This window comes from Sturnira hondurensis, unplaced genomic scaffold, assembly GCF_014824575.4.
Source record: "Sturnira hondurensis isolate 20B ecotype Veracruz unplaced genomic scaffold, ASM1482457v3 Scaffold0023420, whole genome shotgun sequence".
In the NCBI taxonomy this organism is placed as follows: domain Eukaryota; kingdom Metazoa; phylum Chordata; class Mammalia; order Chiroptera; family Phyllostomidae; genus Sturnira; species Sturnira hondurensis.
The window spans coordinates 178855-194609 of record NW_028096051.1 but is presented as its reverse complement, the minus strand read 5'-3'; the positions used below and the strand labels follow the sequence as shown (position 1 = coordinate 194609).

At 37.3% G+C, this 15755-nt stretch overlaps 1 pseudogene; it reads left to right on the top strand.

Annotated features, from left to right (window-relative positions):
* Positions 1 to 5995: 5995 nt before the first annotated feature.
* Positions 5996 to 8770, top strand: LOC118981032 (60S ribosomal protein L10a-like; annotated as a pseudogene).
* Positions 8771 to 15755: the final 6985 nt, after the last annotated feature.

Here is a 15755-nt window from a genome sequence, read left to right as displayed (position 1 = left end):
TACAGAGCATGTGAGAGCACCACCATCCTGCTACTGCACAGATGATCCCCCACAAATAGCAGAGGTTGGTGGTCAGTGGTCACAGCCAGTCCTTGCACCTGACTGGCCTGGGTAAATCCCTAGCATTAAAACAAACAAACAAACAAACATTATTGTGCCAATAACAATCAAGGCTCGACTACAAGAGGAGGGTATACTCAGCCTACATGATGGGCATACCTTGTGTACCCAACTTCGATAATAGGGGAAGCTGTGCCACTGGAACTACAGGATATCTAATATATTAGGCTACACTACCAGACACAGAGTCCAAGCAGCTCTGATATATAGAAACAAACACAGGGAGGCTGCCAAAATTAGGAGACAAAGAAACATGGCCAAAACTCCAGGAAAAGACCTCCAGATCAAAACTCTAGCCCTGGCTGGTATAGCTCAGTAGATTGAGCATGGGCCTACAAACCAAAGTGTTGCTGGTTTGATTCCCAGTCAGGGCACATGCCTGGGCTGCAGGCCAGGTCCCCAGTTGGGGACGTGCAGGAGGCAACTACATGTTGATGTTTCCCTCCCTCTCTTTCTCCTTTCTCTAAAATTAATAACATTTAAATTTTTTTCAAACCTCAAAAAAAAGAGCTAAACAAAATGGAGGTAAGTAATCTAGCAGATGCACAGTTCCAAACACTTTTTATAAGGATGGTCAAGGAACTTAGTGAGGACCTCAAGAGCATAAAAAAGACAGTTGGAGATGAAGGATACACTAACTGAAATAAAGAACAATTTACAGGGGCCTTGTCTGGTGTGGCTCAGTGGATTGACCAGCCTGCGAACTGAAAAGTCACTGGTTCAATTCCCAGTCAGGGCACATGCCTAGGTTATGGGCAGGGTCCCTATTTGGGGATGTGCAAGAGGCAACCAATTGCTGTAGTTCTCACACATCAATGTTTCTCTCCCTCTGTTTCTCCCCATTTCCCCATATCTAAAAATAAATGAATAAATATTTTTTAAAAAGAACAATTTACTGGGAAATAAGAGGAGAGTGGTTGAAGCCAAGAATCAAATCAATGATATGAAACATAAGGAAGTAAAAAACAACTAAGAAGAACAACAAGAATAAAAAAGAATTTAAAAAAATGAGGGTAGTATAAGCAGCCTCTAGGATAACTTCAAGTGGTCCAACATTCATATCATAGGGGTGCCAGAAGGAGAAGAGAAAAAACAAAAAATTGAAAATCTATTTGAAAAAATTAATGAAAGAAAACTTCCCTAATTTGGTGAAGGTAATAGACATGCAGGAAGAAGCACAGGAAGCACAGAGAGTCCCAAACAAGATGGATGCAAAGAGGCCCACTCTAAGACACATTATAATTAAAATGCCCAAGGTCAAAGATCAAGAGAGAATCTTAGAAGCAGGAAGAGAAAAAAAGTTAGTTGCCTACAGAGGAGTTCCCATAAAACTGTCAGCTGATTTCTCAAAAGAAATTTTGCAGACCAGAAGGGGTTGGCAAGAAATAGTCAAAGTTATGAAAAGTGGGGACCTACAGTCAAGATTGCTCTACACAGAAAAGCTATCATTTAGAATCGAAGGACAGATAAAGAGCTCCCAAGACAAAAAAAAAAACAAAAAACTAAAGGAGTTCATCATCACCAAACCATTATTATATAAAATATTAAAAGAACTTATTTTAAAAAAAGAAGATCAAAACTATGAACAATAAAATGGCAAAAAATTAAAATCAATCAGCTATTTAATCTAAAAACCAAACTAAGCAAACAAGAAGAACAGACAGAATCATGGATATGGAGAGAATTTTGATGGTTGTCAAATAAAAGGGGGATATGGAGAAATGGGTGAAGAAGTGAAGGGATTGATAATTACAAATAGATAGTTAAAGAATAGCCATGGGGATGTAAAGTACAGCACAGAAAATGGAGTAGCCGGAGAAACTATATGCATGACCTATGGATGTGAACAATAGCAGAGTGATTGCCTGAGGAAGAGAGTGGAAGGAGGCAAAGGGGGGAAATCAGAACAATTTTAATAGCATAATCAATAAAATGCAATAGCAATTATATTTCTTATACAATCCATAAAAAAGGGAACTAGTTTCATCAGGTTCCAAAGTCCTTTTCAAAATTCCCACAAAACTCTCAATCTAATTCCTGATCCTCCTCTATTTAAATCTGATTTTCCTCAAGTGATAGCATTCCAAATACATAAAATAATTCATTACATTTTACTGTTTTCTCATTTACTCATTTTAAACATGACTTTCTCTTCTTCTGCTTCACAAGTATTTCCATACTTCAGCTACATTATAAAGTAAATTGGTTTGATTGGCTAGCCTTGGAACCTAATAACCATTTATAAAGGATTTTGTTTATTTTTTACATAGATATTTCTAATTCAAAAATATTTAAAGTATTATTTTTCATAATGTGTTTTTTAAAATATAAAGGGCTGTATATTTCTTACCTATATAGGTCATATGTCTACAAATCTTTTGTGCATACAATATTTCAAGCATTCCAAATATTTCAAAAATTTATATGGAACCATAAAAGACATCAAATAGGCTGCAGTAATAGCTGCAGCAATTTTGAGAAAGAAGAACAAAGTAGGAGGGATCACAATACCTGACATCAAACTATATTACAAGGACCCTGTAATCAAAATAGTCTGGTACTGCCATAAGAAGATACACATAGATCATTGCAGGAGAACAGAGAGCCCAGAAATAAACCCAAGTCTCTACTGCCAATTAACATTTGATAAAGGGGGAAAGAGCATAAAATGGAGTAAAAAATAGCCTCTTCAACAAATTGTGTTGGGAGATCTGGACAGCTACATGCAAAAAAAATATGAAACTCGACCACCAACTTACACCATACACAAAAATAAATTCAAGGTGGATGAAACACTTAAATATAAGTTGTGACACCATAAAAGTCTTAGAAGAGAATATAGGGAGGAAAATCTCAGATATTTCATGCAGCAATATTTTCACCAATATGTCCCCTAGAGCAAGGGACATAAAGGAAAGAATAAACAAATGGGATCTCATCAAAATAAAAAGCACCTGCATGGCTAAAGAAAACAGCATTAAAATGAAAAGAGAACCAACCATAAGGGATAACATATTTTCCAATGATACCTCGGACAAGGTTTTGATTTCCAAAATATATAGAGTTCACACAACTCCACTGCAGGAAGACAAACAACCCAATTTAAAAAATGGGCAAAGGGCCTCAACAGACACTTCTCCAAGGAGGACATACAGAGGATCCAGAGACACATGAAAAGATGCTCAATATCACTAACTGTCAGAGAGATGCAAATTAAAACCACAATGAGATACTACTTCATACCAGTCAGAATGGCCATCATAAACAAAGCAACAAACAACAAGTGTTGGAGAGGTTGTGGAGAAAAGGGGATCCCAGTTCACTGTTGGTGGGATTGCAGACTGGTACAACCACTATGGAAAACAGTGTGGAATGTTCTCAGAAAACTAAAAATGGATCTGCCTTTTGACCCAGCAATTCCACTGTTAGGAGTATATCTTAAGAACCCTGAAATACCAATCCAAAAGAACCTATGCACTCCAATGTTCATAGCAGCACAATTTACAATAGCCAAGAGCTGGAAGCAACCTAGGTGCCCATCACTAAATGAATGGATAAAAAAATTATGGTACATATACACAATGGAATTCTATGCTGCAGAAAGAAAGAAGGAGCTCCTACCATTCATGACAGCATGGGTGTATCTGGAGAGCATTATGAGTAAAATAAGCCAGATGGTGAAAGACAAATACCATATGATCTCACCTATAAGCAGAACCTAATCAATGAAACAAACAAGCAAGCAATATATGACCAGAGACATTGAAAAAAGAACAAACTGACAGTAACCAGATGGAAGGAGGGACGGGATAACAGGGGGGAATGGGAGAAGGGTCATCAAGGAACACGTGTAAAAGACATATGGACAAAGCCAAAGAGGGGTAGGATTGAGGGTGTGAGGTGGGGATGGATGGGGCAGAGGGAGTGGTGGAGAGAAGATAGAGACAAGTGTAGTTGAACAACAATAAAAAATAAAATAAGAATACTAAGTAAAAAAATATTTCAAGTGTTCCCAACAATATGAGGTGTATTTGAATAGATAAATTATAATAAGACTGAATTAGGCAAAAGGCATTTCAAGGTGTTCAAGGTAGTACAACAAATATATTATATATTTTTTTAATTTTATAAAATTATTTTTCTTTATATAATCTCCATTACTTCCACTTGATGCCCACACCAAATAGTTTCTCCTTTTATATGTTCCAACTATTTGTTCATTGATTAAACTATGAGTAAATTTATTGCTCAAAGTATGTGTTCTTAATGGAGGGCTATTTAGACTAAACACATCCTCATGGTTATCAATTTCTCTGGAGTTATCTTTAAATGCTGCTGTGGGGCCTTGGGCCACAAAAGCACATGTGTTATGCCTTAGTATGTACACCATGGTGTCCTGTGCATTTACAAAAGCATCATCAAACAATTATAAGTTACATAGTTTTTGATCAAATGCTTTTATATTAATACAGTTACATTCAAAATTCTAATCCACACACTAATATTATTTTTTGAAATTCAGTACTTTTAGTGTTTTTCCCCAACTTTGTTGAGCTATAATTGACAAAATTATAAGATATTGAAAGTCTAGAAAGTGATGACTTTATATACATATATTTAGTAAAACAATTCCCACATCTAGTTTACACAACACATCTGTCATCTCATATATTCACTTTTTTAACAAAAATGAGAACTTGAAGTTGTACTGTCTTAACAAATTTCAATTATATGATACAGTATTATCAGCTATTTTCACCATGTTGTACATTAGATCCTCAGAACTTATAATTGAAGTTTGTACCCTTTTACCAACCTCTCCCTAGTCACATCCCCACCCTTTGCAATCACAAGTGTACTCTATCTCTTTTTTAAAAAAAGATCTTATTTATTTATCTTTAGAGAGGAAGGGAAGGAGAGAAATATCATTGTATGTTTACCTCTCATGAGTCCCCTGCCTGAAACCGGCCTGCAACCCAGGCATGTGCCCTGACTGGGAATCGAACCATGATGCTTTGGTTTGCAGGTTCGCACTCAATCCACTGAGCTACACCAGCCAGGGCACAAGTGTACTCTATTTCTATGAGTTCAACATTTTTTCACATTCCACATTGTAGGGTTAATAGAGTCAGCCAGGCTCCCTCACCCAGATGCCTGGGCAACTAAGAGAAGAAATATTTTCATAACCTTGAGTGGGTCCACCTGTGCACAATCACGCTCTGTTATACAATATCTTGGCTCCATGCCAGCTTTGAGTGCATTTAGTATTTAAGGGAGTTGGGACCCCTGCTGGCACAACATACAGCTTGCAGCATGCATGGATCTCCCCACCCTTGAATAAAGGTATGTCAGTCATTCCCACAGCTTCACAAATTTTCTTCCATCTGCCTGAATCCTGAGTAAACCTGCCTGGCCTTGAAAGCCTGCAAGACACACATATAAGTGATATCATGAAACCTTTGTCTTTCTCTGTCTGAATTATTTCATTAAGTACAATGCTCTCAAGGTCCATCCATGTTGTGACAATGGTAAGATTTCATTCTTTTTAATGGCTGAATAATATTTCACTATACATACACACACTATTATGTATATATATCATACATTATATATAGTGTTTTATTAAAAAAGACGTAGCTATAGATATATAACATTTTCTTTATCTATTTATCCTTTGACTAACATTTAGCTTTTTTCCATACCTCGATTATTATGAATAATGCAAATAATGCTACTATAAACATAGGAGTACAGATATTTCTTCAAGATAATAATCTTAGATTTGGGCTTTCATCTTTTGGCTTGGAGGAGGCCTAGGTGTAACTTTCTTTGGTTGTTCCGAATCCAGGTTTATCTGACACCAGCTGCCTCCACCATGCCACTGAAATCCGACTCCAGTGAGATCAAAACTCCGACTCCACATCCAATCAATCTGACCTGTGTGGCTCAGTTGGTTGGGGGTGGTCTTGCAAAGGTAAGTGTTTGATTCCCACTCAGGGCATATGCCTGGGTCATGGATTCCATCCTTCACTGCAGCAAAAGGTAGCCAATCCACGTTTCTCTCTCACATTGATGCTTCTTTCCTTCTATCCCTCCCTTCCCCTCTCTCTAAAAATTAAAAAAAAGTTTTTTAAAAGTTGTATATCTGAGATGCACCAGTGAGGAAGTTGGTGCCACATCTGCCCTTGCCCCCAAGTTCGGCCCCCTTGGTCTGTCCCCAAAAAGATTGGTGATAATATCACCAAAGCAAACTGTAATTGGAAGAGTCTGAGGATTACAGTGAAACTGACCATTCAGAGCATACAGTCCCAGATTGATGTAACTTTTTTCTCTGTTCTGATCATCAAAGCCTTGAAAGTACTGCCAGGAGACAGAAAGAAGTAAAGAAACATCAAGCACAGTGGAAAATACCACTTTTGATGAGATTGTCAACATTGCCTGACAGATGCAGACTGATCATTATCTAGAGAACTCTCTGAAATCATTAAAGAGATTCTGGAGACTGCCCAGTCTGTGGGCTGTGATGTTGATGACCACCACCCTCATGACATCATAGAGGACATCAGTAGCAGTTCAGCAGAATGCTCGGCTAGGTAAGAGCTACAGAGGGAAATATTTCAATTAAAGATCATTTGACAACCAAAAAAGATAATATTTTTGTTTATAAAAGATTTTACATAGAAAAATGAATTATGTACTTCACAGAATTGACATACAAATAAAAATTGCAACTCTAACCATTTTTAAATTAGCAATGCCCTTTTTGTGATCAATAATTGTCAGGTGAGTATTGTACACAATAAATACTATTAGAATTCAGATGGAAAGAGCCCTCTGTATTAAAGATTTTAGGAAGAGTTTTACAGATGAGACAAGAAAGCGTGCTAGGCAGTAGGAGCTGGAGCATTAAAGCAAGTTGCCCAGGGTATATTTAAAGGCAATTGCTTGAGTGAATAGCTTGGATGGAAAATGTTAGACAGAAACATATTATACAAATGTATGAAGGGTCTCTGGCAGTAGGTGAAGAAGCATTTAGTATTTATATGACCTCCCTTGTTAGTACTCTCAATCAACTCTGAACATAAAGTAATATACAGTTCTGTATATGTTTGTGTAGAAATCATTACCTTCCCCTCCAAATTACTTTTACTGTACTCCTAATCTCAATGAATGACAACACCATCTACTCATTTGCACCAGATGAAAATCTGGGAAAATTTCTTTGACACATCTTACCTCTTTACTCCCACATACAAGCATCAATAAATCCTGTGAGCTCTAGGCCATAAACATATCCTGAATTCACCCACTTCTCTCCTACCATACTAACCTCCATTGCTATCTCCATAGTACAAGCCATTAATGACTCTTATCTGGTCTCAATATCCTCCTGCATCTATACTTTCCACCTTCAATCAGTCCACTCCACACTGCAGTAAGTGACCTTACTGAAAGCCAGTCTAACTAGGTTACCAATGCTTTAAACTCCTCAGTAGTTTTCCATGTTTTTAAAAAACAAAACTTCTTAACATGGCCTTTCATGGTTTGTCCCGTACTATAACTCTAATTACCTCTCAAATCACACACCTACTCTCTACATTCTGCCACACTAAGCTTCTTTCAGTCCTTCCTGCTTTCCATGTCTCTGCTGCCAGGGGTACTTCGAACGCACTGTTCACTGAACTTGAAATGTTCTTCCCTTTTTTTAACTCTTTACCTACTTAACTCCTACTGATTCTTCAGTTTTCTACTACATAGCATTTCCCCTGAGAAGCCTTACTCGGTCTACCAGTCTAGTTGGGCCCTCATATTATTCTCTCATAGCACATGGAAGTTTTCTTTCCCAGCACTTTTCAAAGTTGGACCTTTAGATGTGCCTGTGTGATTAATTAATATCTGTCTCTGTTATTAGACTGCAAACTCTGGGGAGGGGGGCAGGGACCATATTTGCCTTTCTTTCCAGTGTTCCTAATCCTTTTTCTTCCTTTTCCCAGAAATACTGGAACTCAGGGGAAAGGAGGGATAAAGCTGTACTGATTGCTAGAGAAATAATCTTTGACTCTTCTGGGTTTGTGGCATGAAGAATCAACAGCAGCAAAATCTCCTGCAGCATGCTGTTTGAGGTGGTGTGGGAAGTCCTGCATAGGAACCAGTGCAAGTGCTAGAAGTTTTGGGAGATGGTGGACCTGCAAATCAGGTTGAAAACTATGATCCTCAGAACAAATGCTTCTCGAGTACTGTCAGGATTAAGTACACACCTTGCCCCAAGTTCCCCATCTGTGGTCTGGGGGACCAGCAGCATTGTCACGAGGCCAAGGCCATGAATATCCCCCACATGGACACTGAGGCACTGAAGAAACTCAACAAGAATAAGAAACTGGTCAAGAAGTTAGCAAGTTCCCTTCCTTGCTGACCCACAATAGGAACATGGTGGCCAAGGTCAGTGAAATGAAATCCACAATTAAGTTCCAGATGAAAAAGGGGCTGTGTCTGGTGTTGGCTATTGGCCATGTGAAGAAGACAGATGATGAGCTTGTGTACAATGTCCACTTGGCTGTCAATTTTTTGATATCATTGCTCAAAAAACTGACATAATATCTTGGCTTTATACATCTAGAGCATCATGGGCAGGTCCCAGTGCGTGTATTAAGGCACAGATTAATAAACCATACTGCTACTATTTTTTAAAAGAATTCTTGAGTGTTCTCAGGTGAAGAAGAATACTGCTTTTTCTTCATATGAGAAAATCAATACAGTAGAGAAATAAAATAGACCTGTATTTCTTAATGCACATGCACCATATAATGACAATTTAGTTGATGATAAGCCCCATATATATGGTGGTAGTCATGTGGGATTATGATAGAGCTGAAAAATCCCTATCATCTAGTGATGTCATTGCCATTGTAATGTTATAGCACAACACACAACTCATGTTTTTGTAGTGGTGTGACATGTTTTTATATGACTGCTAGCAAATTTACTATGCTAGCAGTCATATAAAAGGATAAGAATACATTTATATACAGCACCAAATACTGAATAATGACATATTATAAATGACTGTGTTGCTGGTTTATGTATTTATTATTCTATTATCTATTATTAAATAAATAATATTATTTATTATTGTTTATTTAATAATATTATTAAATCAATAGTATTACTTATTATTATTCTATTAAGGAATAGAATATTATTATATTATTAAATAAATAATATTATTTATTATTCTATTATACTTTTGTCACAATTTTAAAATGTACTCTTTCTGTTTATTAAAAAAGTAAAACAGTATGCCATTTACACCAGCAGCAGCCCCAACTGTATCTCTTAATTGCAACATTGTCTCCTGTGCTTGATTTAATCTCTTGTTGTTTTCGTCATCATAGTCGCTCAACATGCAAAATCCACTGCTAATGTTGTCAGTAAGAGGCCATGTCAAGTGACTGACCTGCAAACAAAATTAAAAGGGATTAAGAACTACAAGGTAGAAAATCAGTGATGGTTATTGCTCAACAGTTAAGCATGGTCCATGCCACCAGTAGTTATGTGATCTTGAAGAACAATGGAAGTGTTAAAGCATCTGCTTTATTGAAGGCAATGAAACTATCAAAAATACAACAAGGGCTTATATGAGGCATGGAGAAACTGTTCATGACCTGGATTGAAGACTACACACAGAAGCATACTCCTTTCTGCATCATGATGATTACAGCCAAACCAAAAAGTTTGTGATGTTGAAAAAAAAGGTTAGACCCAACTATGACATTGAATTTACTGTTCTGGGTGGCTTAAAAATTCAAGAGTTATGCTTCATTACATAATGTGAAAGTGAGTGGTGAGTTTGTGAGTGCTGATATGAAGGTAGCTGAAGGTTTTTATGGAAACTGTAGATAAGCTGATTGTGGACAAGAATTACTCACCAGAGCAAATTTTTGTTATGGATGAAACTTCCCTATTCTGAAACAGATGCCTGAAAGGACTTTCATCCATAAGGAGGCCAAATCAATGCTAGGTTTCAGGGTTTGTAAGGACAAGAAAACAGGCCTGCTTGGGAGCAATGGCTCAGGCTACAAATTGAAACCCTTTGTGATCTGGCAAAGTGAGAATTCAGGGCCTTCAAGTATATCAATAAGCACAGGCTAGTGGTGTACATCAGGAGCAATAACAAGTCATAGATGACCCCACTCCTCTTCCCAGATGCCTTCCTGAGTTGTTAGGTTAACAAAACAAAAAAGTACTGTTTGGAGAATAACATACCTTTCAAGATTTTGTTTGTTGTTGATAATGCTCCCAGATAACCTCCTTTTATTGGTGATCTATATCCCAACATCAAAGTGGTGTTCACTTCTCCAAATGCACCTCTTTTATTCAACCAGTGGATAAAGGAGTTATAGCATATTTTAAGGCTTCCTACCTGAGGAGGACCTTTGCCCAGACTATTGCTGCAACTGAGGAAGACCACTGAGAAAACACCAATGCAATTCTGGTAGGATTACAACATCTCTGACTGTATCAAGAACCTTGCTTGGGTCTGGGACAGTGTTACCAAGGAGTGTATAAATGGCATCTTGAAGAAAACAATTAAGAGATTTGTCCATGCCTGCAAATGATTTGCTAAGGATGAGGAGGTTGCAAAAATCAACCAAACTATGGTTGTGGTGAAAAACAAACTTAGGTGTGGATGAGAATGATATTGAGGAACTCCTAGAGATGGTTATTGAGGAAATAACTAATGAGTTGTTAGAACTAGAACAGGAACACATAGCTGAAGAAGAGGCAAGAAAAAAGGAAACTTCAGAGAAGAAAAAGAAGAACCCCCAAAATAATTCATGGTGAAGGGTTTGTTGGCAGACCTCAACAAACTCTTTAAAATGTTTGAAAACATGGATTCAAATACTGAAAATTTCTCATTAATAGAGAAGATTTTAATGGTACTTTGACTGCTTACAAGCAAATCTATGATGGAAAAAAATCAAGCAAACCAGCATAGACATACCTGTATTTTGCCATGTATAATACACATTTTTGCCCAAATTTTTGAAGAGAAAATAAGGATGTGCATTATACATAAGTATAATGATTACATACCATGGGTATAATAATCCTGTGTGTAATGTTCACAAAAATGTGGGTGTGCATTATACACGGCAAAATACCATACTTCTGAAAAGTGAAACCTCCTCAAGGAGAGCCTCAGGCAAATTATTCAGGAAGTGTTCCAGAAGAAGGTATTGTTATCATAGGAGATGACAGTTCCATATGTTTTATTACCCTTGAATACTTTCCAGTGGAACAAGATGTAGAGGTGGAAGATATTGATATTGATGACCCTGACCCTGTGTAGACCTAGGCTAATATGTATATTTGTATCTTAGCTTTTTAAAAAACATTTTTGTTCAAGTACACTTTTCTGTCTTTTACTCCCATCCCAGCCTACCCCCCCAGTGCTCCCCACCCCCTCCCATTTCCGCCCCCCCCTTAGTTGTTGTCCACGTGTCCTTTATACTTGTTCCTGTAAACCCTTCCCTTTTTCCCCTGAAATTCTCGTCCCTCTCCCCTCTGGTCACTGTCCCCTGTTCTCTATTTCAGTGTCTTTGGTTATATTTTGCTTGCTTGTTTGTTTTGTTGTTTAGCTTCCTGTTAAAGGTGAGATCATATGGTATTTGTCTTTCAACACCTGGATTATTTCACTCAGCATAATGCTTTCCAGTTCCATCCATGCTGTTGCAAAGGGTAGGAACTCCTTCTTTCTTTCTGTTGCATAGAATTCCATTGTGTATATGTACCATAATTTGTTGATCCATTCATTTACTGATAGGCACCCAGATTGCTTCCAGCTCTTGGCTATTGTAAATTGTACTGCTATGAACATTGGGGTGCATGGGTTCTTTTGGATTGGTGTTTTAGGGTTCTTAGGATATAATCCCAGCAGTGGAATTGCTGGGTCAAAAGGCAGGTCCATTTTTAATTTTCTGAGAAAATTCTATATTGTTTTCCGTAATGGTTGTACCAGTCTGCAATCCCACCAACAGTGAACTAGGGTCCCCTTTTCCCCACAACCTCTCCAACATTTGTTGTTTATTGCTTTGTTTATATCTTAGCTTTTAACAAAATTGTTTAAAAAGTAAAAAATAAAATGAACTAATTTTAAGTAGAAGAAATCTTATAGAATAAGTATATAAATTAAAAATTTTTTGTACAGCTGTACAATGTGTGTTTTAAGATAAGTGTTATTACAAGAGTCAAAAGTTTAAAACATTTTAAAGTTTAAAAAGTACAAAAGTTACAAGAGGCTAAGGTAAATTTATTATTTAAGAAATAAAATGTTTTTATAAATTTAGTATAGCCTAAGTGTTCAGTGTTTATAAAGTTTACATTAGTGTGCAGTAATGTCCTAGGCCTTCACATTCACTCACTACTCACTCACTTACTCACTCACCCAAAGCAACTTCCAGTCCTGCCAGCTGCATTCATGCTAAGTGCCCTATATATGTACACATTTTTAAAATTTTTATAGCATATTTTAATTTTAACTTTTTGTGTTTAAATATGTTGTTAGATACACAAATACCATTGCGCTATAATTGCCTACAGTATTCAGTACACTAACATGCCATACAGGTTTGTAGCCTAGGAGCAATAGGTTATAACCATCTATGTTTCTGTAAAGGCAATCTATGGTGTTTGCACAATGATAAAATCACCTAATGACACATTTCTCAAAACGCATTCCTGTCATTAAGTGATACATAACTGAATAGTTAAAAGAGCTATAGCTTCTGTTTAATGGATCCAAATGATAATGGACTTCAAAACTAAAATTATTTTCTGGAAACAAATAATGGAACCAATTCACAACTTCATAGCAAGATTCATAATTTACATCACTGAAAGAGGGGCCTGTTGGAATCATCTAATCAGTGTCATGGGGCCCTGAGTATGGTTCAAACATGAGACCAAATATGAAATGTACTAAAAGAAAGTTTTCAGCTTTCCTGAGGTTACTAGTTAACTAACATAAGATTATTGTTTATTTGTTCTTCCATGGGCTGTGTGTGTTTTTAAAGCTTCTCAAACAGAATATAATAGAACAAGCACATGGAATGCAAATAGCCAGACTTTAAGGTTCTTGGATGAATATTAACCTCAAACTACCCCCCAAGTATTCTTCCTAATCATTTCAACAAGAGGAAAAGCAGTGGATGTCTTTTCATTTATTCTTGTAAAGATTAAGATACCAACTGAATATTGCCAGGCTGTCTTTATAGAGCCAACAAGCAGTTACACTAGGGAAAAAAAATGAACACCACAATATACAGCTTTCAGAACCTTTAACCTACCAGCCCCATTTACAATAACCCTAATGTGTACATATGAAAGAGGTGCCAGTAGGAGCCTACCATGGCACTGTGATTTGATTTTTTTGCAGCTTCCAGTCTCCTGTAGAGATGATCCCCTATCACATGCTTGTCTCCTATAAGACTATTTATGTGAGACACCTGTTAAAACTCCCCCCAGATTAAAGGGGATGTCAGATGTGTAATCAGGGAAGGGAAATGGACTATGAAACCAGAACAAACAGATAAAACAAGAAACCAGCTTTGTCATCTCTCATAACACTATTTTTTGTTCTGTTTCTTCAAAGATATTCCCAAAGCCCAGCCCTTCTGTTGTTAACTCTCCTATCTTATGACTAAGTTAGCAGTATCTGGAACCAGCCTGTTTCATTTCAAATCTCATTTCTGCCACATGAGCCTTGGAAAAAATGAATCAACTCTATCTCGGCTTGCTTACTTCCTCTCCTGTAAACTGGGGAGAATAACAGTACCTAACTCTTAGGGTTTTTGTGGCAAGAAAGTATGCTTATAAAGAAATTAATACAGTGTCTAGCTGATAGTATGTTAATGTTCAATAAAGAGCAATTATTATTATTATTATTACTATTATTTCAGTTAGCTAACAGATAGGGCAAGTTGTCAGTTGCGTCAGGCAAGACAAACTAGGCCTAAACTGCCAGCCATGATTTGTAAGCTTTTTTTCTTTCAGTAAACTGACATCTTTTTTTAAATGTAATTCTTGTTCAAGTACAGTTTTCTGTCTTATATTCCCAGCCCTGCCCACCCCCAGTGCTCCCCACCTCCCTCTCATTTCCGCCCCACACTTTAGTTATTGTCCACGTGTCCTTTATACTTGTTCATGTGAGTCCGTCCCCTTTTCCCCTGTGATTCTCTCCCCTCGCCCCTCTGGTCCCTGTCAGCCTGTTTCGTATTTCACTGTCTTTGGTAATATTCTGCTTCTTTGTTTGTTTTATTGTTTACATTCCTGTTAAAAGTCATATCATATGGTATTTGTCTTTCATTGCCTGGCTTATTTCTCTCAGCATAATGCTTTCCAGTTCCATCCATGCTGTTGCAAAGGGTAGGAGCTCCTTCTTTCTTTCTGAAGCATAGAATTCCATTGTGTAAATGTACCATAGTTTTTGGATCCAGTCATTTACCGATGGGCATCAAGATTGCTTCCAACTCTTGGCTATTGTAAATTGTGCTTCTATGAACATTGGGTGCATAGGTTCTTTTGGATTGGTGCTTCACGGTTCTTAGGATATATTCCTAACAGTGGAATTGCTGGGTCAAAAGGCATGTTCATTTTTAGTTTTCTTAGAAAATTCCATACTGTTTTCCATAGTGGTTGTACCAGTCTGCAATCCCAACAACAGTGAACTAGGGTCCCATTCTCCCCACAACCTATCCAGCACTTTTTGTTTGTTTCTTTGTTTATGATAGCCATTCTGACTGGTGTAAAGTGGTATCTCATTGCAGTTTTAATTTGCGTCTCTCTGATAGCTAACGATATTGAGTATCTTTTCATGTGTCTTTGGATCCTCTGTATGTCCTCCTAGGAGAAATGTCTGTTCAAGTCCTTTGCCCATTTTTTAATTGGGTTGCTCATCTTTGTAGAGTGGAGTCGAGTGAGTTCTTTGTATATTTTGGAGATTAAAACTTTGTCTGAGGTATCATTGGCAAGTATGTTTTCCCAAACTGTTGCTTCTCTTTTTATCTTGATACTGTTTTCCTTGGCCATCCAGAAGCTTTTAATTTTGACCAGATGTCATTGGTTTATTCTTTCCTTTATATCCCTTGCTCAAGGGGATATATAAGCATAAATATTGCTGCGTGGAATATCTGAGATCTTCCTGCCAATGCTCTCCTCTAGGGGTTTAATGGTTTCACAGCTTATATTTAAGTCTTTTATCCGCCTTGAATTTATTTTGGTGTATGGTGTAAGTTGGTGCTCAAGTGTCATTTTTCTTGCATGTAGCTGTCCAGTTCTCCCAACACCATTTGTTGAAGAGGCTATCTTTACTCCATTTTATGTTACTGCCCCCTTTGTCAAATATTAATCGACTGTAGAGAGTTGGATATATTTCTGGGTTCTCTGTTCTATTCCATTGGTCTATGTGCCTGTTTTTATGCCAGTACCATGCTGTTTTGATTATAGTGGCCTTGTAATATAGTTTGCTGTCAGGTATTGTGATCCCTCCTATTTGTTCTTCTTTCTCAAAATTGCAGCTGCTATTCAGGGTCTTTTATGGTTCCATATAAATTTGTGAAGTGTTTGTTCTATGTCTG